This window comes from Globicephala melas, chromosome 16, assembly GCF_963455315.2.
Source record: "Globicephala melas chromosome 16, mGloMel1.2, whole genome shotgun sequence".
Taxonomy (NCBI): Eukaryota; Metazoa; Chordata; class Mammalia; order Artiodactyla; family Delphinidae; genus Globicephala; species Globicephala melas.
The window spans coordinates 21,979,273-21,999,373 of record NC_083329.1 but is presented as its reverse complement, the minus strand read 5'-3'; the positions used below and the strand labels follow the sequence as shown (position 1 = coordinate 21,999,373).

The following is a 20,101-nucleotide window of genomic DNA, read 5'->3' as shown; positions in this document are numbered from 1 at the left end:
TGCCACTAAATATTAGAGTGAACTGGGATTCATACCCCGTTTTGCCTGGTGAGCTGTACCGCTGGCCCCAGCATAGGCAGACTGTTGTCTGGAATACAAAGAAGTCCGAAATCTAGACCTGGCTCTCAGAAAGCCAACAGTATAGCCAAAACCTGACTGAAATAATGAGCATGGCACCAGTGATAAAGGAATGCAAAGGAAGGAGACTCAGAAGTCAATGAGGGATGCTTCCGAGATATGTGGGGAGTCAACTGGGATCTGAATGAATGGCAGAATTCAAACTGACAAAAATGGGACGGGCATTACTCACAAAGGGAACAACGTGGGTCAAAGGTGAGAAATGCAGGGACGGTATATGAATAAGCCTGGCTTATCTAAATAAATTTAGATGAAAATGTTGAGGGCAACTTGAAAAAGGCTTTGAAGGCCAAGTTAGGGAGACCAGAATCAATCCTGCAGGGAAGAGGAGCCAGTGTTGGTTTTTTAAAAAGGAAGCAGGCTCTAACAGCAGCTCACATGGACTAAGGCCTTACTATGATCCAAGTGCTTCTCCTGCATTCCCTCATTTAATCCGCACACCATCACTCCCAGTATTATGGCCATGTTACTGATGGTTATTGAAGATTCCAAGTCCAGTAGCTACACTGCTTCAGTGCTTTCCAAGGGCAACTGCAAGGAAACACTTCTCAAGAGACAGGGTCTAACCCTCCAAATACTTCCCCTCCAAAGGTCTTTCTTCTCCTACATCTCGTTCTTCATTGCTGGCTTGCTCCATACCCCTGCTCCTCTCCAGTAATTTTTAGAGCACCATGGAACCTTTTCTGCCTCTAGAAGTGTCCTCTGATGGCAGCCCAGAGATTCCTATTACTCCAGGTATTCTGGTTCCCATGGACGTTTGGCTGCTGATTCGAAAAGTATCATTTGGAACATCTCCTTCCTATGTGCCTGGTCTGTAACCCACTCACATCGCAGTCGTCCACCACTGCATTTGCCAAATCCCACAGTGAATGGATGGTGAGTCACTCTGCACTGAGTACTATGACTTTCCTCCCTCTCCATCCCCAGCACTCAGTGAAGGGTCAAATGAGTCACCAAGTGACTCACCAAGGCTGCAGATGGACCAGCCACGTCCAAGAAATACGTCAGCTCAAGTGGGTACTTACTGACCCTTGGAAGAGCTTGCTACTACGACATTGTATCCACTGGATCAGAACACATCCTGAAGTCAAAAACAGGCTGAAATATTTGGCTACCAAAGCGAGCAGCTCCCTTGGCCCCAACTACAGAGTATTTGGGCATCCGGCCAAGAAGAATCTGCGGCTTCTTCTTTCAAGCCTTATTATTTTTCTCTGCCCCATCATGCTTGAGGGAGAAAGGTTTCCTGGGTACATTTCATGCTTGATTCATTTTAAGAGCACCAAGGAGAAATGCGGAGACAGCTCCCCTCCTAGAGACGACAGAAGATAAGACAACATCCTCCCTCTTGATTCAGAACCCAAGCAGCCAGAGGGTGCACGTCCTGCTTCTTGTTTCCCAGCATGTCCTGAACACTTGCATTTTAATATTCAGACTTGGATTACAACAGCAAGCACTTGATCCGGAGTGTCTGATACTTCCTCTCCCCTTGCACCATCTTTTTTAATTGAAACCCAGAGCTGCACTGCTTTCTACAAGTTTAAAGGAAACAGAGATCACACCACTGTGTGTGCCTATATCTATTTATAAATGTATGTTAATACCTATATTTATATACAAAGATTTATGCAAATGTAAGAGAATCAGGGTGGTTTGAAATAATAATAATTCTCTGTGAAGGCTAGACTCGCCACATATATTCTGAAAATCATATATAAACTCTGAGCTCTCCTAAGGCTACACCAAGGGACTGCCATCTCTGCCTTTACACAGAATTCATCTCTGTGAGGAACTGTTGGGTTCCAGCATCTGTGTGTATATATTGTTTTTCTTCTATGTCTTTTTTAATTGATCCCCCTAGGCTTGGATTCAGAACCTGTGGAGCAGTCAGGCATGTCCCATGATATTTGTTTTTATCCTCTTCAAGGGGATGCTTTGTTATTTGTGAGCGTCCAGAGGCCCCGCAAGCAGCGGGTACAAACAATCCAATAAACCAAGCCTCTCTTATTAGCTCAGTGACATCTTTTATAGTTTCCTATCGCAAAAGGTACCCTTTAGTGTCAGCGGACTCCCTTTCTCACCTTTCCATTCACGCATGGGCACATGCCCCCTGCCATGCCTTCACTGGTGCTACGCACTCTGGCAGAGGTGGCTTCAAGACTTGCCTACCTCAATGCCAGTCTTCTTTTTCAGTCCAGATCAGAGGACATCTTCTCTATGAACCCTCTCCTACACACCGAGATTTCCCAGTGGCCTCATTTCCAAAGCATTACGGCACAAGGAATGCTATCAAACTGTAGCCCACATATTTATAGTTAACTTTCTTAGTGGCCTTTCAAGAGAGCCTTTTATTAATGCAAGGCAGAAATTCCTTCCTATCTAAAATCACTCTAAAATAGCTGAGATCACTCACTGCCTCTTTGATGAGATCACAAAGTTTTTAGGCGTCTGGAATCCCATCCTTCTGTGTCTATAGAGCGCCTAGCACATAGCAGATGATGCAGGTAGAAAAAAAAACTATTGACTTTACATCATGCAAATTACCTAGCAATGGATCTACCTAGTAAAACACTCAGGTTTCCCAAAGGACAGACAGAGGTAATTTAGCAGAGGAATATGTTTTACTTCCATGGATCCATAGCTAGAGGTCTGTACCTAAAACCAACAAACAAAACTATAAATATCAGTACATTTGAAACTTGCAAAGACTTGCAGGCAGGGTCTTGAATATTCACCCCTAGACAGAGCTGCTCTATACACTTCACCTACTATTTCAAACCTTTTCTCCCTAAGAAGTTAATTGTCCAGCCTGATGTTATACCAAGAAAAGAAGAAAACAACTCACAGCCATCCAAGATAATGGGCTAATTAAACCTGCAGAGTCTGGCAGCAAAGTTTTGCTCCACTAAAAACTGCGATCAAAGCCTTTTTTACCCAATGACTGTCTCAGCCACCAGTGGAAGGCTTTCCGTGTAGAACGAGTCAATGTCCTTTAATAAAATTCATAGTGTTGGCAGCACCTAAGTAAGATTTATTTCCCTCCCTGTCTCTCTCCAGCGCCAAGGTTTCTCAGTTCTGTCAGAACACAGAACTAAGAAATATCATTACTATCTGTCACATCAGAGAAGACATCGGCCGCTTTCTCCAGCAGTGCCAAGCCTAGAGAACGAATGAGGTAGAAAGATCAGGGGGAGGAAGAGAATATTTCTACTAGTTTTAGGAGAGCGCTGCTCATCTACTAACCCTCTGTCATGAACCCCCAAAGGCCATTCTTGGAGGGGTTTAGTTTTGTTTTGTTTTCCTAACACTGGTACAAAATATTGGGAAAAAACGAAGTAGACATTTTAGAAAAGGAGGGAGGAAGGATTCTGGTTAACTAAGAATGCAGGGCAGACAATCCTTCCTGTTTAGAATCACTCTAAACTAGCTGAGACCACTTCCCCATCTCAGTAGATACAACTTAATGGGCACAAACCCATTGTTCATCTATGCTCAAGACCTATTAGCAGCCTCAGGGCCCAACCCTCTACTTCCTTATTATGCTGGTCTGGGGCTGTCAACACTTCTTGCCATGCTCCTCCTCTGAAGATTTAGCCCATCCTTCCTCCCTTCCTCCGTCCCTTTCTTTTTTCCTTCCTTCCTTTCTTCCTTCCTTCTCCTATTTTTTTTTTTTTTGACATCACTTACATTGACTTGTTTTCTTGCCATCTGCCTTTGTCTGCTATAAGAAGAGTGCAGATAAAAATACAGTTAATTGCAAAGGATTCAATTTCAAGGGTTTGTTTTATTAGGAGCTTTTAACCAATTGTACAATCATCTCTGTTGTCATGCTCCAGAGGGCTGCAAGTTGGCTGAGGGGCACAGGTTCCAAGGGAGAATAAAGAGAGAGGCCACAGCAGGACAAATAGCTTGGAGGTGGGCAAAAGTGAGATTCATTGACTTTGCTCAGGATACCTAAACTATAGCAGATTAAGATGGGCTGAAAGAAGTGGGGTATGAGAGCAGCTGTTTCCAACTTTCATTTTCCATCTTCTTACCATTCACATTTTGGTTGAATCCCTAGCAGAGTGGCATCTTTCTTTGAATAGAAATTCCACTTCCTTGTGTTAATGCAAAAGCTTGCAAGCACCACTGTCTCCAAAAAGTCTTCTCAACAGTTCTGAATCAGATCAGTGCAGCCCCTCATTTTAGATTGTTAGATAGGTACACATTAGGAATTTTCTTTTGCAGCTAGGAAATTGGTGCAAGGACACCATTTGATAGAAGGTAAGAGTGACAGCATGTTTCAGTCTTTGGTTGATGGGATTGGATGCTTTCACCACAAAGGTCCCCACGGTGACTTTCCCATCAGGAGGCAGGTCCCTAGGTCTCCCCCACGTGGGCTCCTGCAGAAGTTTCCTTGTTGGAGGAACACTTCTTGCAGTTGGTTCTTTTCAAGGTTGCCTGCTCCCTCCCCTTTCCTTCTCTGCCCTTAACATTTTAGAGGCAGGAGGCTTGCAAACTGCGCTTCCTGAAAAGGCTGACAGAAAACCCTGCCAGTTCTATTTGATTTGCTTCATCCTAATATCGCCCTGCGGATGGCCTGGGTGCAAAGCACTCTTCCACCTCATGCCTCTCCAGTTCTCACTGCTGTTACTGCATTCTTTAGCAAGAAAGAGATGGGACCTTGAGGACTTCAAATACATTTCTAATGCCAGCCCCCAAGGCATTGCAAATATCAAGCCCTTCCTCCCCCAGCCTTAATAGGAAGAAAATCAGTCCAGAGAAATCCATGGTCTTCAGAGATGAGCTCTGCTGCTCTAGTTGCACAGCACAGGAAGCCAGCACCCACTCTTAGGGGAAATCACATTATAAAGGACCTAAAACTCCACCCAGCACTGACACAAGCCTTCTCCTTGGCCGGTGGGTACAGGGAGAGATAGAGAACCATGATGACCCATCCCAGACCAGCTCCCCCAAACCCCGAGAGATGTAAGTTCCCCAGAGAAAAAGCTAGCTTCTCAGGGGATATCACACACAAAGTATCGTAAGTGTTGTTATATTTTGTTCAGAGTGTTATGGTGGCTTATGTAAGACAGGAAGAAGCTGGGGATCTGCCAAAGCTTTCAAGGTGGGACTAGGAATACAGTAAAAAGTTCTTAATTTGAAGATGTGAGAAAAGAGTGTTCCAGGGCAAGTGGGTCAGTCTGAGCAAATAAACAGAGCAGCCAAGGTTAGGGCGGTATCTTTGTTCTTCTTTTGTCAACTGCAAGAGACCCAGTTTGGTGGAGGTGCGTAAAGGGAAGTGAAGTGGGAGTAGAGGCTATAAACATGGCCTGGGAGCAGACTGGATGAATGCAATCCTACCATAACTTGCGGGGAGCTAATGGAGACTGTTCCCAAAGGTCAAAATACAAGGGCACCAAGGCTGAGCGCTCAGGCTTTGCTGATGAAGAGAGAGCAGGAATGATGACATGTCACCGGCTCCATCAATCTCTCTGAAGCCTGGATTTATCAAATCTGTCACTGGCCATTCCCCAGCTGTCACCGAAGTCTGTCACATACCCCATAGTTGTGTTTGGCACTTTGAGGCAGGCTTGGGGGATTCGACATATGGAACTGGGGCTGGCTGGGCCACAAGGGTCAACATGTGGCTGTGGACCAGTTCAGTTCACGGACTCTTCCTGTGCTCCCACGTCTGGAGGTACTTAGGGAAATGTCAAATGGACTCTCGGCCTTAAAGCTCCTATAATATAGATATGGAAATAAATGGAAGATAAGTAAAATAATTAGAAGCTAGTAAGGATCTGTATCACAGATCCCCAATATCAAGACACTGATGGGAAAAAATGAATAGCCCTCAATAACCATGTAATCATCCCATTATTTAAATGAATATATGATGAAGCTCAGCAGGTTTTGAGAGACAAAAATAAGCAGGAGGAGAAAACTGTCACTTGGGACATAACTGGAAGTGTGCCTCTGTTAAGATGGATCCATTAGCCATGTGAAGATGGAACAGAGGAGAGAGATCAGTTAGAAGGTGACTGTATCAGGGCAGGGAAGAGATGGGTGCCTGGGTGAGTCAGGGCCCCTGGGTGTGGGAAGGAGGAAAGGCAATAACAACAACAATAACAACAACAATAATAAACAAAATTTTAAAAGGAAAAAAATCTGACTAGAAGTAGAGCGTAAGAGAGGGTCACATTTTTTTAAAATTGAAATATAGTTGATTTACAATGCTGTGTTAGTTTCAGGTGTACAGCAAAGTGATTCAGCTATATATATATATATATATATGTGAATGTGTATATATATATACTCTTTTTCAGATTCTTTTCTATTATAGGTTTTTGCAAGATGCTGAATACAGTTGCCTGTGCTATATACACACAGGGAACTATAAATTTTGTCTTAAATTTGAATGATGGGCTTTAGATGCTTTTCTGGAATATCCAGATATTTAATCTAATCATTCCAAGGACTACTGATTTATTTCTTTTTATTTATCTTTGCTTTTTAATTAACTTATTATTGAAGTATAGTTGATTTACAATGTTGTGTTAGTTTTTGGTGTACAGCAAAGTGGTTCAGTTATATATATGCATATATATATTCTTTTTCATATACATATTCTTTTTACATATATGTATTCCTTTTCATATTCTTTTCCATTATAGGTTATTACAAGACATTGAATATAGTTCCCTGTGATGTATAGTAGGACCTTGTTGCTTATCAATTTTATATATATGGTAGTGTGTATCTGTTAATCCCAAACTCCTAATTTATCCTTCCCCCCACTCCCCTTTTCCCCTTTGGTAACCATAAGTTTGTTTTCTATGTCTGTTTGTTTCTGTTTTGTAAATAACTTCATTTGTATCATTTTTTTAGATTCCACATATAAGTAATATCATATGATATTTGTCTTTCTCGGTCAGACTTACTTCTCTTAGTATGATAACCTCTAGGTCCACCCATGTTGCTGCAAATGACATTATTTCATTCTTTCTCATGGCTGAGTAATAAATAGTCCATTGTGTGTGCATGTGTGTGTATACCACATCTTCTTCATCCATTCGTCAATGGACATTTAGGTTGCTTCCATGTCTTGGCTGTCTTAAGTAGTGCTGCTATGCACACTGGGGCACATTTATCTTTTTGAATGAGAGTTTTCATCTTTTCTGGATAAATGCTCAGGAGTGGGATTGCTGGATCATATGGTAGCTCTATTTTTAGTTTTTTAATGAATCTCCAGACTGTTTTCCATAGTGACTGCACCAGCTTACAGAGAGGGTCACTTCTGAAAGCTCCAGTCATTTTACCTGGGCAGGGTGAGATTCTACATACAGACCCCTGGGGCCAGAGCTGGTGCAAGGTTGGAAGAGATGAGCAGGGGTCACAGTGTTTCAGTCACAAGCTGGTCTGAGGGTTCACAAGGGACTGCTGGCTGCCTGGGAAGCAGCCAGGGGCAATGACCCTCTGACTTGCCGGTCCCTCCCTCTCCCTTCCTCTGCTGTGTGATCTTCAAACAACAGTTTTCTCTCTGCTGTGAAACTCAGCTCTTGAAATGTGTACTAGTGCATCTGTCAGAGGGAATAGGTCTCACGGTAGGTTGGAGAGTGGAAAGATGGTTACATAAAAATAGAAAAAAAAATTGGCAATTAAAGAAAAGGAAAAAAAGAAAAGGATCGCAATGGCTTTTGTAGGGAGGCAAGCGTTTTGGTGCAGCGAGGACTGAGTGAAGAGGGTCAAACCTGGATAAGACTCCTGGCTCTACCAACCACCTTGGGACTTTTCTTAACCTTTCAGAGCCTCAGATTCCCCCAATTCTAACTGGCATAACGATACATCTGATGTTTCATGTAAGAATAGAGTTGAGGTGTCAATGTGAAAAGTCTGGCATAAAGCTTCCCACAGAGTAAAAGGTCAATACTAGTTCTCACACTCTCCCCTTTCTGCTGATTATTGCCTCTAGCCTGAGCTGTCCACAGGCCCTGAGGAAAGGAGGAATGGCAAGGAGAAGAACTTGTTATTGCTTCTTTCCTCCTGACTTTCAGGAAGCCAAAGAAGGACCCTAAACAATGCATCCACGTACCCAGCCTCTGAGGTTGGATACTGCTTAGCATGGCCTTTCCTGGAGTAGCTGAGGCTGTCTGGCTTTGGATCACAAGTCTTCTTGTTCTGGGACATTTTCTCATCATGACTATACTTAGATCAGCCAGGCGGGCATTGCAATTAAGCAAGTCAAGAGAGTGAGAGCCTTTCAGATCAGAATTTGTGACTCTATCTCATAGAATTTTTTCTTAACATCTTTATTGGAGTATAATTGCTTTACAGTGTTGCGTTAGTTTCTACTGTATAACAAAGTGAATCAGCTATATGCATACGTATATCCCTATATCCCTTCCCTCTTGCGGCTTCCTCCCACCCTCCTTATCCCACCCCTCTAGGTGGTCACAAAGCACCAAGCTAATCTCCCTGTGCCATGCAGCTGCTTCCCACTAGCTAGCTATTTTACATCTGCTAGTGTATATACATCAATGCTACTCTCTCCCTTCGTCCCAGCTTACCCTTGCCCCTCCCCATGTCCTCAAGTCCATTCTCTACATCTGTGCCTTTATTCCTGTCCTGCCCCAAGGTTCATTTAGAACCAATTTTTCTTTTTAGATTCCATATATATTTGTTAACATATGGTATTTGTTTTTCTCTTTCTGACTTACTTCACTCTGTATGACAGATTCTAGGTCCATCCAACTCACTACAAATAACTCAATTTCGTTTCTTTTTATGGCTAGTACTCCATTGTATATATGTGCCACATCTTTATCCATTCATCTGTTGCTGGACACTTAGGTTGCTTCCATGTCCTGGCTATTGTAAATAGTGCTGCAATGAACGTTGTGGTACATGATTCTTTTTGAATTACGATTTTCTCTGGGTATATGCCCAGTAGTGGGATTGCTCGGTCGTATGGTAGTTCTATTTTTAGTTTTTTAAGGAACTTCCATACTGTTCTCTATAGTGGCTGCATCAATTTACATTCCCACCAACAGTGCAAAAGGGTTCCCTTTTCTCCACACCCTCTCCAGAATTTATTCTTTGTAGATTTTTTGATGATGGCCATTATGACTGGTGTGAAGTGACACATCATTGTAGTTTTGATTTGCATCTTTCTAATGATTAGTGATGTTGAGCATCTTTTCATGTGTTTGTTGGCAATCTGTATATCTTCTTTGGAGAAACGACTATTTAGGTCTTCTGCCCATTTTTGGATTTGGTTGTTTTTTTTTTTTTTGGTATGGAGCTGCATGACAGGCTAGTATATTTTGGAGATTAATCATTTGTCAGTTGCTTCATTTGCAAATATTTTCTCCCATTCTGAGGGTTGTCTTTTCGTCTTGTTTATGGTTTCCTTTGCTGTGCAAAAGCTTTGAAGTTTCATTAGGTCCCATTTGTTTATTTTTGTTTTTATTTCCATTTCTCTAGGAGGTGGGTCAAAAAGGATCTTGCTGTGATTTATGTCATAGAGTGCTCTGCATATGTTTTCCTCAGAGTTTGATAGTGTCTGGCCTTACATTTAGGTCTTTAATCCATTTTGGGTTTATTTTTGTGTATGGTTTTAGGGAGTGGTCTAATTTCATTCTTTTACATGTAGCTATCCAGTTTTCCCAGCACCACTTATTGAAGAAGCTGTCTTTTCTCCATTGTATACTCTCGTCTCCTTTATCAAAGATAAGGTGACCATATTGTGTGTGGGTTTATCTCTGGTCTTTCTATCCTGTTCCATTGATCTATATTTCTGTTCTGCTGCCAGAACCACACTGTCTTGATTACTGCAGCTTTGTAGTATAGTCTGAAGTCCAGGAGCCTGATTCCTCCAGCTCTGTTTTTCTTTCTCGAGAGTGTTTTGGCTATTCAGGGTCTTTTGTGTTTCCATACAAATTGTGCAACTTTTTGTTTTAGTTCTGGAAAAAATGCCATTGGTAGTTTGATAGGAATTGCATTGAATCTGTAGATCGCTCTAAGTAGTATAGTAATTTTCACAATGTTGATTCTTCCTATCCAAGAACATGGAACATCTCTCCATCTGTTTCTGTCATCTTTAATTTCTTTCATCAGTGTCTTATAGTTTTCTGCATACAGGTCTTTTGTCTCCTTAGGTAGCTTTATTCCTAGGTATTTTATTTGTTTTATTGCAGTGGTAAACGGGAGTGTTTCCTTAATTTCTCTTTCAGATTTTTCATCATTAGTGTATAGGAATGCAAGAGATTTCTGTGCATTCATTTTGTACCCTGCTACTTTACCAAATTCATTGATTACCTCTAGTAGTTTTCTTTAGGATTCTCTATGTATAGTATCATGTCATCTGCAAACAGTGACAGCTTTACTTCTTTTCTGATTTGGATTCCTTTTATTTCTTTTTCTTCTCTGACTGCCATGGCTAAAACTTCCAAAACTATGTTGAATAATAGTGGTGAGAGTGGGCAACCTTGTCTTTTTCCTGATCTTAGTGGAAATGGTTTCAGTTTTTCACCATTGAGAATGATGTTGGCTGTGGGTTTGTCATATATGGCCTTTATTATACTGAGGTGATTTCCCTCTATGCCCACCTTCTGGAGAGTTTTTATCATAAATAGTGTTGAATTTTGTCAAAAGCTTTTTCTGCATCTATTGAGATTATCATATGGTTTTTATCCTTCAATTTGTTAATATGGGGTATCACATTGATTGATTTGCATATACCGAAGAGTCCTTGCATCCTGGGATAAACTCCACTTGATCATGGTGTATGAACCTTTTAATGTGCTGTTGTATTCTGTTTGCTAGTATTTTGTTGAGAATTTTTGCATCTATGTTCATCAGTGATATTGGCCTGTAGTTTTTTTTGTGACATCTTTGTCTGGTTTTGGTATCAGGGTGATGGTGGCCTCATAGAATGAGTTTGGGAGTATTCCTCCCTCTGCTCTATTTTGGAAGAGTTTGAGAAGGATAGGTGTCAGTTCTTCTCTAAATGTTTGGTAGAATTCGCCTGTGAAGCCGCCTGGTCCTGGGCCTTTGTTTGTTGGAAGATTTTTAATCACAGTTTCAATATCAGTGCTTGTGACTCATCTGTTTATATTTTGTATTTCTTCCTGGTTCAGTCACGGAAGGTTGTGCTTTTCTAAGAATTTGTCCATTTCTTCCAGGTTGTCCATTTTATTGGCATACAGCTGCTTGTAGTAATCACTCATGATCCTTTGTTTTTCTGCAGTGTCAGTTGTTACTTCTCCTGTTTCATTTCTAATTCTGTTGATTTGAGTCTTCTCCCTTTTTTTTCTTGATAAGTCTGGCTAATGGTTTATCAATCTTGTTTATCTTCTCAAAGAACCAGCTTTTAATTTTATTGATCTTTGCTATTATTTCTTTTGTTTCTTTTTCATTTATTTCTGATCTGATCTTTATGATTTCTTTCCTTCTGCTAACTTTGGGGTTTTTTGTTCTTCTTTCTCTAATTGCTTTATGTGTAAGGTTAGGTTGTTTATTTGAGATGTTTCTTGTTTCTTGAGGTAGGATTGTATTGCTATAAACTTCCCTCTTAGAACTGCTTTTGCTGCATCCCACAGGTTTTGGGTCATCGTGTTTTCATTGTCATTTGTTTCTAGGCATTTTTTGATTTCCTCTTTGATTTCTTCAGTGATCTCTTGGTTATTTAGTAGCATATTGTTTAGCCTTCATGTGTTTGTATTTTTTAGTTTTTTTCCTGTAACTGATATCTATTCTCATAGCGTTGTGGTCAGAAAAGGTACTTGATATGATTTCAATTTCTTAAATATACCAAGGTTTGATTTGTGATCCAAGATATGATCTATCCTGGAGAATGTTCCATGAGCACTTGAGAATAAAGTGTATCCTGTTGTTTTTGGATGGAATGTCCTATAAATATCAATTATTTCCATCTTGTTTAATGTATGATTTAAAGCTTGTGTTTCCTTATTTATTTTCATTTTGGATGATCTGTCCACTGGTGAAAGTGGGGTATTAAATTCCCCTACTATTACTGTGTTACTGTTGATTTTCCCTTTTATGGCTGCTAGCATGTGCCTTATGTATTGAGGTGCACCTATGTTGGGGGCATAAATATTTACTATTGTTATATCTTCTTCTTGGTTGATCCCTTGATCATTATGTAGTGTCCTTCTTTGTCTCTTGTAATAGTCTTTAAAGTCTATTTTGTCTCATGTGAGAATTGCTACTCCAGCTTTCTTTTGATTTCCGTTTGCATGGAATATCTTTTTCCATCCCCTCACTTTCTGTCTGTTTGTGTCCGTAGGTCTGAAGTGGGTCTGCTGTAGACAGCATATATATGGGTCTTGTTTTTGTATCCATGCAGCCAGTCTATGTCTTTTGGTTGGAGCATTTAATCCATTTACATTTAAGGTAATTATCGATATGTATGTTCCTATTACCGTTTTCTTAATTGTTTTGGATTTTTTATTGTGGGTCTTTTCCTTCTCCTGTGTTTCCTGCCTAGAGAAGTTCCTTTAGCACTTGTTGTAAAGCTGGTTTGGTGGTGCTGAATTCTCTTAACTTTTGCTTATCTGTAAAGGTTTTAATTTCTCTGTCAAATCTGAATGAGATCCTTGCTGGGTAGAGTAATCTTGGTGTAGGTTTTTCCCTTTCATCACTTTCAATACATCTTGCCACTCCATTCTGGCTTGCAGAGTGTCTGCTGAAAGATCAGCTGTTAACCTTATGGGGATTTCCTTGTATGTTGTTTGTTGCTTTTCCCTTGACGCTTTCAATATTTTTTCTTTGTATTTAATTTTTGATAGTTTGATTAATATGTGTCTCGGCGTGTTTCTCTTTGGGTTTATCCTGTTGGGACTCTCTGCGCTTCCTGGACTTGACTGACTATTTCCTTTCCCATGTTAGGGAAGTTTTCGACTATAATCTCTTCAAATATTTTCTCAGATCCTTTCTTTTTTTCTTCTTCTTCTAGGATGCCTATAATTTGAATGTTGGTGCATTTAATGTTGTCCCAGAGGTCTCTGTGGCTGTCCTCATTTCCTCTGGTTCTTTTTTCTTTATTCTGCTCCCTGGCAGTTATTTCCACCATTTTATCTTCCAGCTCACTTATCCCTTCTTCTACCTCAGTTATTCTGTTATTGATTCCTTGTAGAGTATTTTTAATTTCAGTAATTGTGTTGTTCATCACTGTTTGTTTACTCTTTAGTTCTTCTAGATCCTTGTTAAATGTTTCTTGTATTTTCCCCATTGTTTCTGAGAGTTTTGATCACCCCTACTATCATTATTCTGAATTCTTTTTCAGGTAGGTTGCCTATTTCATCTTCATTTATTTGGTCTTGTAGGTTTTTACCTTGCTCCTTCCTCTGCAACATTTTTTTTTGTCATTTCTTTTTTTTTTTTTTTTTTCTGATGGTTGGTGCTGCTTTCCTGTCTTACTGGTTGTTTGGCCTGAGATGTCCAGCACTGGAGCTTGTAGGCAGTTGGATAGAGCTGGGTCTTGGTGATGAGATGAAGACCTCTGGGAGACCTCACTCCGATTGATATTCCCTGGTGTGTGAGGTTCTCTGTTAGTCCAGTGGTTTGGACTCAGAGCTCCCACTGCAGAAGCTTGGGCCCAACCTCCGCCCTGGGAACTAAGATCCCACAAGCTCTCAGGCTGAAACTTCTTTCCAGGGACTAAGTTGGAAAGGAAGGACTAATTTCTTTAATCAGGAGCACAGCAAGAGGGCAGGCATGCAGGCCCAAAAAACCATTCTTATCCACTCTGATTCTGATAGTATTATTCTGGTATATTAATCACCTGCTATTCATAGTCAGATTATACTTTGTAATCCAAAAATGTTAATACACTGACTGAACTCACCATTCTGGCAAGAATCCTTTATATCGATAAATACTGAATTGAGGCCTATGTTCTTCTTAACTATTTACCTGGAGTAGTGGGATATTAGTACTTGAACCATTCATTATGATTTAAATGTCCTTGTTGCTCGTGAAGATTAGAGGACCCAACCCTTCGCTCTGTTCAGTGGCCACCAACTGGATCCTTAGTTTCACTTAACTTCTTGGAAAATGCATGTTGTTGTTCACAAAGAGAACAGGAGGGCGGTGAGGAAATGTATCACTTCTTTGGTAATAAGTGTTGACATGCAGCAAAAATCGATTGAACGGAACCGAGGTGGTGGCAGTAGCGATGGCTGGAGGGGGGACCCAGGTGGGAGCAGCAGGGGCGAGGGAACCCATTCCACCGGCTCGGGAACTAGGCTTTTCTCACTTGAAGGGAAAAGGAGGTGTAGAAAGGGGCCAAAGAGCAAGCGAGGATGGGTGTGGGAAAGGGAGGTGAGGAGGGTAATTCTCCCATCTGGAAGTCCTGGGAAAGCCATCTCATAGTATTTTATATTAAGGGTCTAGCTCAGTAAAGGGACCTGGTCATTTTAGAAGGGTAGCTGACTTCTGGTTTCTCTTCCTCTTGCCAGCTATGAGATCCTGGCTGGGCCTCTGGATCTCTTGGAATACCTCATGTGCCATGTGTAATTTGAACTTACAATATCCTATTGTACTGAAGGGAGGAAGTTGGAAAAGATAACATTTAAAAAAAATTTTTAGTATGAAACCTACAGAGTCATAACTTCACAAAATATGTCTACTTACAAGGCCAAGACTCCCTCCTTCTCAAACCACTCCCCTCCTTGGCAACACTGCTGGCAGCAGCCATGCTTGACAAAGCAGGATACAAGAAAATGTTACCATTACTAGATTCTAAAGGGCCACACTCAGAGATAGTTTTTTTCTGGATATCCCTCGAGCTCAGTTAAGAAAAAGGTCCATGCCCTCTTAGGATGTCAAGTGTCCTTCAAACCTTCCCAGACTGGCGCCTGGATTAAGGAGGCATCTTAATCCATTTAGACAAGTGTCGGTGGGTAGAATACATCAAAATAACTGGCTAAAAAATTGCACAAGCAAAAATGTAATTTACTTCAAAGTTTAAATAGCTACCAAAAAGCATAATTCTATCTGTCCAAACCTTAACCCCAATCACTCATTCAAAAATGTCCATTTCTCCTTATTCTTGTAGCTCATTTCGTTCAAATTTGGGAACAGGTAGATCAAACTGCTTCAGGTAGCAATTGAAAAATAATGATACAACCTGGTTAAACAAGTTAGCTAAAGTGAACACAGGCCTTCCTCGTTTGCATAAGATGGCATTTCAGCTGGAGAATTTGTTTTATAAACAAGCATTGGGGTTGACGTTCAGCAAGCTCCCTGGTTTCCACTCTAATTGCCAGTTTTGTACTTGAATACTTAAATTATTTACATATTCATGAGATTAGAAATCAGCTCTGACATTGGGAAATTTCAAGCACATGGAAATCTTGCCAAAGCATGGTATATACCGTTCCACATATTTCTTATGAATAACTGAGTGCCTTTTAATGTAGTGCCTTGGGAAACGTGATGGCATTAGGTAGGTATCGGCTTCCTAAGTGTTTGTGCTTGTGCAGAAATCATTTGAATATCCCCAGGGGGTTGAATTTGAAGGATCCATTTATCTTTTATTTCAATCTTGCCCTTTTGACATTAAGGGGATGCTAGGTCTACTCAAAAACAAACAGAGTTGCTGTAAAGGCAAATACTTTAATATGTAATGGCTTATTGTTATTATAATCAATAATATTTCTGAGTACCATATATTGGTTCTTGCTTGCTCTGTTCATTCTGGTTCAGTGGTACCTTTTAGTGATTGTCTAAGAGGATATTCAACATTGGCTAAATACGTATAACGTCACGTATGGGGAAGACACCGGATTACGGCTAAGGAAGCCTTGCGTCTAAACCTAGTTATGCCACACCAGGTGGCTCTCTCCTAGGTCTTTGAATAATACATTGGCTGGCATTCACGTGGTGCTAGCCATGTGCCAGGTTCTGTGTTGAGTGTTTTACATACATTATCACAGCACCCTCAAACAGTCCTGTGAGCCAGGTACCGTTATTGCTTCCACTTCACAGCTGGCGAAACTCTAAAAGTTAAATGACCTGCTGAAGGTCACATGGCCATTTGGAGGGCCTGACAGAGAGCTGATGTTCCTGCCTCACTTGCTGCGCTGTCTATTGCTGGTGAGAAACCAATATGACTGAGTTTGGGAAAATGCTGACATCTCTTCCCTTATATCAAGCAGTCATTATTTCCCAGAGAATTCCTGGCATTCAGAGCTGTCGTGATAAACAATGGCCATCTTTTAGTGCTCAGTCAGGAAAAGTAGGAAAGATTAAAAAGAAAGTTGTGTTCTTTTTTTCTATTTTGTTAAAGAAATGTATATGAAACTGTTTAAGTAAAATTGCAGGACTGGTAGAAAGAAAGAAGGGAGAAAGCTAAAAGCAGTTCTTCTTTTAAAAATTTACTTTTATGCAAGTTACTAAAATTCTATTGTATGCTCTCAAACACACTGGCAGTATAATTTTCCTTTTCTATCAATATATGATTTTAACTCAAACTCTGCCTTCATTTATACAGAGAATGCCGCTGTTAATATTTAGGGTTTCAATTATTTGTGAATAGGGTTTCCTTATGAAAACGTGCTTTCCTCCTTTAAAGCCATGTTTTGGTTTTAAGTGTATCTTACACATATTTACCAAAATACTGAAGGTGAGGCCACCGTGCAAGCCTTAGGATTTCTTCTTTCTTTCATAAACTTTGATACTTTGGAATATAGAGGAGAACAGAGCTCCTACAAGCTCCCACATGGTATTACTTGGACTGCTGACTCATAGTGCTCCAGAACAAGTGAGACAACACAAACTCATGAATATTCTAGAACTGCCGCAAAATGAAGGGTGACCCACCAAACTGTCCTAAGGGTTTTGTCCTCCCTCCACAGAATTAATCACTCATTTGCATGCATTTTTTTTTTTACTTCACAAAACAATGGAACTTTTCCTGAAATAAAACTGACAGGAAGATCCATGAACAGGAGAAAAACAAAGATAATGGGAAAGACAGAGAAATCAGCAAAAAGGTGATCTGGGTACTAAGACAAGGCAGCAGATGAGGTTGACTTGCCCTGCACGGCTTTCTGTTTTAAGTTTTTAAAATGTCATATCTCAAACAAAGCAGGATTACTTCTCTCGAAAAACTCTGAAAAGTCTGGTGACATTGAATGAGCCATCCTCGGTGGCAAGAACAGCAGGCTGGAGCTCACGAAGACCCCCCACCACACCCCACCCTCCTGAATGAACACCTCCTCTCCAGTTTCCCACAACCCAGACCCAGCCGCCGTGTTCAGTTAGTTGCTTGCTTATCTGTGTAGGAACCGAGTCCACGGTCTAGAAGGACTTGGGCACCCAGAGTGGGGAGAAAAAGCTCACTGTGGAGGACTGGAGAACGTGGACCCTCCTGCTTATGGTCAGGGCCAGCAGGTACATCTGTAGGAGAGGCCTTGTCGCCTGGATAAGCCGAGCAAGGGGGTCTCTCCTCCCCAGCTGTGAGGCACTCTGAGTCCCAGGAGCGTTCACGTTGGCTTCACAACATTGCAGACTCGCCCCTATACAATTCGCTCCGCAGTGTAACCCCTAACAGAGAGGCCCCGAGCCCAGAGCCCCAGGATGGTCAGCAGAGCTGAGGTAGATGCTTATTCTTACACATTTCTCCTGTGTTTTTCTTTCAGTCACATCTGTGTTTTGTTTTCACTCATTTCCACTGTCTCCCAACACACCATGTTTAGTGACGTGTTTGAGACAGACTGAGAGATGCCACTGGAGGCAATGTTTCATAGCACAGTTTGTACACTAGTTTATTGCCAAATTAAAATAAAGATGTAATCTGGCACACTTGGCCTGCTGCTAAGCCTTCCTTGGGTGGTTTCCTGTACTGAGGCAACAATGTGGGGGAAAAACAAGGAAGGAAGTGGAAGCTCTGTACCTCTGTTCTCCTGGCTGCTTGGTTTCCAAATGCCAAGAAACAAAAGGAAGGAGCAGAATGTTTGGTTTGCCAACTGCTTAATTACAGAAATAACAGAACTAAATAATGGAGAGTGAGATGTTGGGGGTCCTGGTATAAATGCTGTGGAATTCTTCACGGCATCCACAGTGATTCACTGCTGTTTTGTAAGAAGCTTAAAAGGTGTGACTGTACATAACAGGTATCCCTCTGCCCATTTGGCATGAAGTTTCCATAATGTCTATAATGCTTATTTTTCTGAAAATTCCAGGGCTTTCCAAAGGCACATCCTCACATAGACCCTTCAGAGGCCAAGGAGTCTATCGCCTGTGTCTATACCATGGAAGTCCCCCAACAGGGCTTTTTAAGAAGTCAAGCTACTTCTTTTAGAGCTTCAAAGGGAAAAAGGTCCCAAATCTCTTCAGTCATTCTAGTGGTGGCTGGAGAGTCACATGCTCATTCAAAAAAATTTTCCCTCTTGGCAATCACCTACATCTTTAATATCACAGGTAGAATTCTCTAAGAAAAAATAAGAAAAAAGGCTAAAATATCAAAATAACCTAATCTTATGAATTTTGAGAGCATTTGGTCATACACATTTCTCCCTGATTAAAATCATTTTTTTTTTTTTTTTTTTTAAATCTGGCTTCCTATGGAACGATGGCCAGTAAAACTCTGTCTTGGGCCAGAAAGCACAATCTGTTCAACCAAACTCTTTTGAGTCCCTTAAAATGCTCACATCAAAAAGCCTCTACTGAGAGTCCAGACACTCGAAATGAAACGCAGCTGGAGCAGAACGCCATGGACCACATGGGCTCTTTCCTGCAAGCCAGGGATCCAGACTTTGTCTTCAGGGCTCTCAGAGTCTCATTCACTAAAGGTGAGAGAAAGCAGTGGCAGGGAAATAAGGGAAAAGTAAAGGTGGCTATGTATTCAAAAGGGGAGTGTATGCCTCAAAAGACTGACAGCAAACAAGGGAAGAGAGGAGAGGAGGACCGTGCACAGGTGAGTGCTGACGGAGCTGCCACCTCAACGCAATAACTTCTAACAGACGGCGCTGTCTACCTGAGGATTCTGTTCACCACAGGCTGGTTGAAAACAGCATCTGGCAAAGGGAATCCTAGCACCAAAGCTACCTACCATCTTTGCTGAGAGTTCTGCAACAGTAGCAACTGTCACAGACATATTGATGAACGACACTTACATGAAAAAATAAGTGTTCCCACTTCCAAAAGTCACTGGCCTGCCAACACTAGCACAGGGCCCTCCTTAGGGCCCACTGCCGCATCTCATCAGGGTTCAAAGCTCCGTGATTCATGGGTGATTGCCAGCTATTATTTCCATATCACTGACCTGCTTGAGTGGCCACAGACCTTCTCCACTTGACTTCGGGCCAACACCACCAGCTAATGGCTCATTGGATGGCTGCAGCCCACTCCACTCCCCGCTAATGCCCCACTCCTCATGCTGTGATTCAAGCCCTGATACATGGAGCCCTTCCCCAACCCCTACTCATATTAGCAGGTGATCTATAATTCTTTTTTCCCAGGAAGATTTCTCCTTCATTCTCTTCTGGAGAAACAGAGAGCTTAGCAGAAAGGCTGGCTTCTGCCCCTTTGCTCATCTCCCGATATCCCCATCCATTTAGCAGTGAACCCTACTAAATATCATATTCAAATTCCAATTGCTGAACTTAGACATGTGACACCAATGAGTGGTTTTCCCCTTTGGGAAAATTCATTAACGTCTAAGATTTTTGGTTTGTTAGCTACATACAGAGCAAAGACTGTTAAGGCTTCTTCTACCTCTAAAATGATAGAATTCATTTGGTCTATGGTCACAAAAGATACTTTTTGGTCCTGACCAAGCCTACTGTGATACCATCCTAACTGGTCTTCTTGGTTTTGACCTCACAGCACCATAGTTCATTCTAATATTACTACCAGATTAATCTTTGTAATCTATAGCTCTGAACACATAATTCCACTGACCAAAATGTTCAAAAGGCTCCTAATTGGGAAAACAAAAATTATTTTGCCCAAC

The 20,101-nt window shown here is 41.3% G+C and overlaps 1 protein-coding gene across 9 annotated transcripts in view; it reads right to left on the bottom strand.

Moving 5' to 3' along the window:
- Nucleotides 1-20,101, bottom strand: part of LOC115844941 (VPS10 domain-containing receptor SorCS1) — a 790,264-nt gene that overhangs the window by 196,239 nt on the left and 573,924 nt on the right. The gene's annotated exons all lie outside the window — the stretch shown is intronic.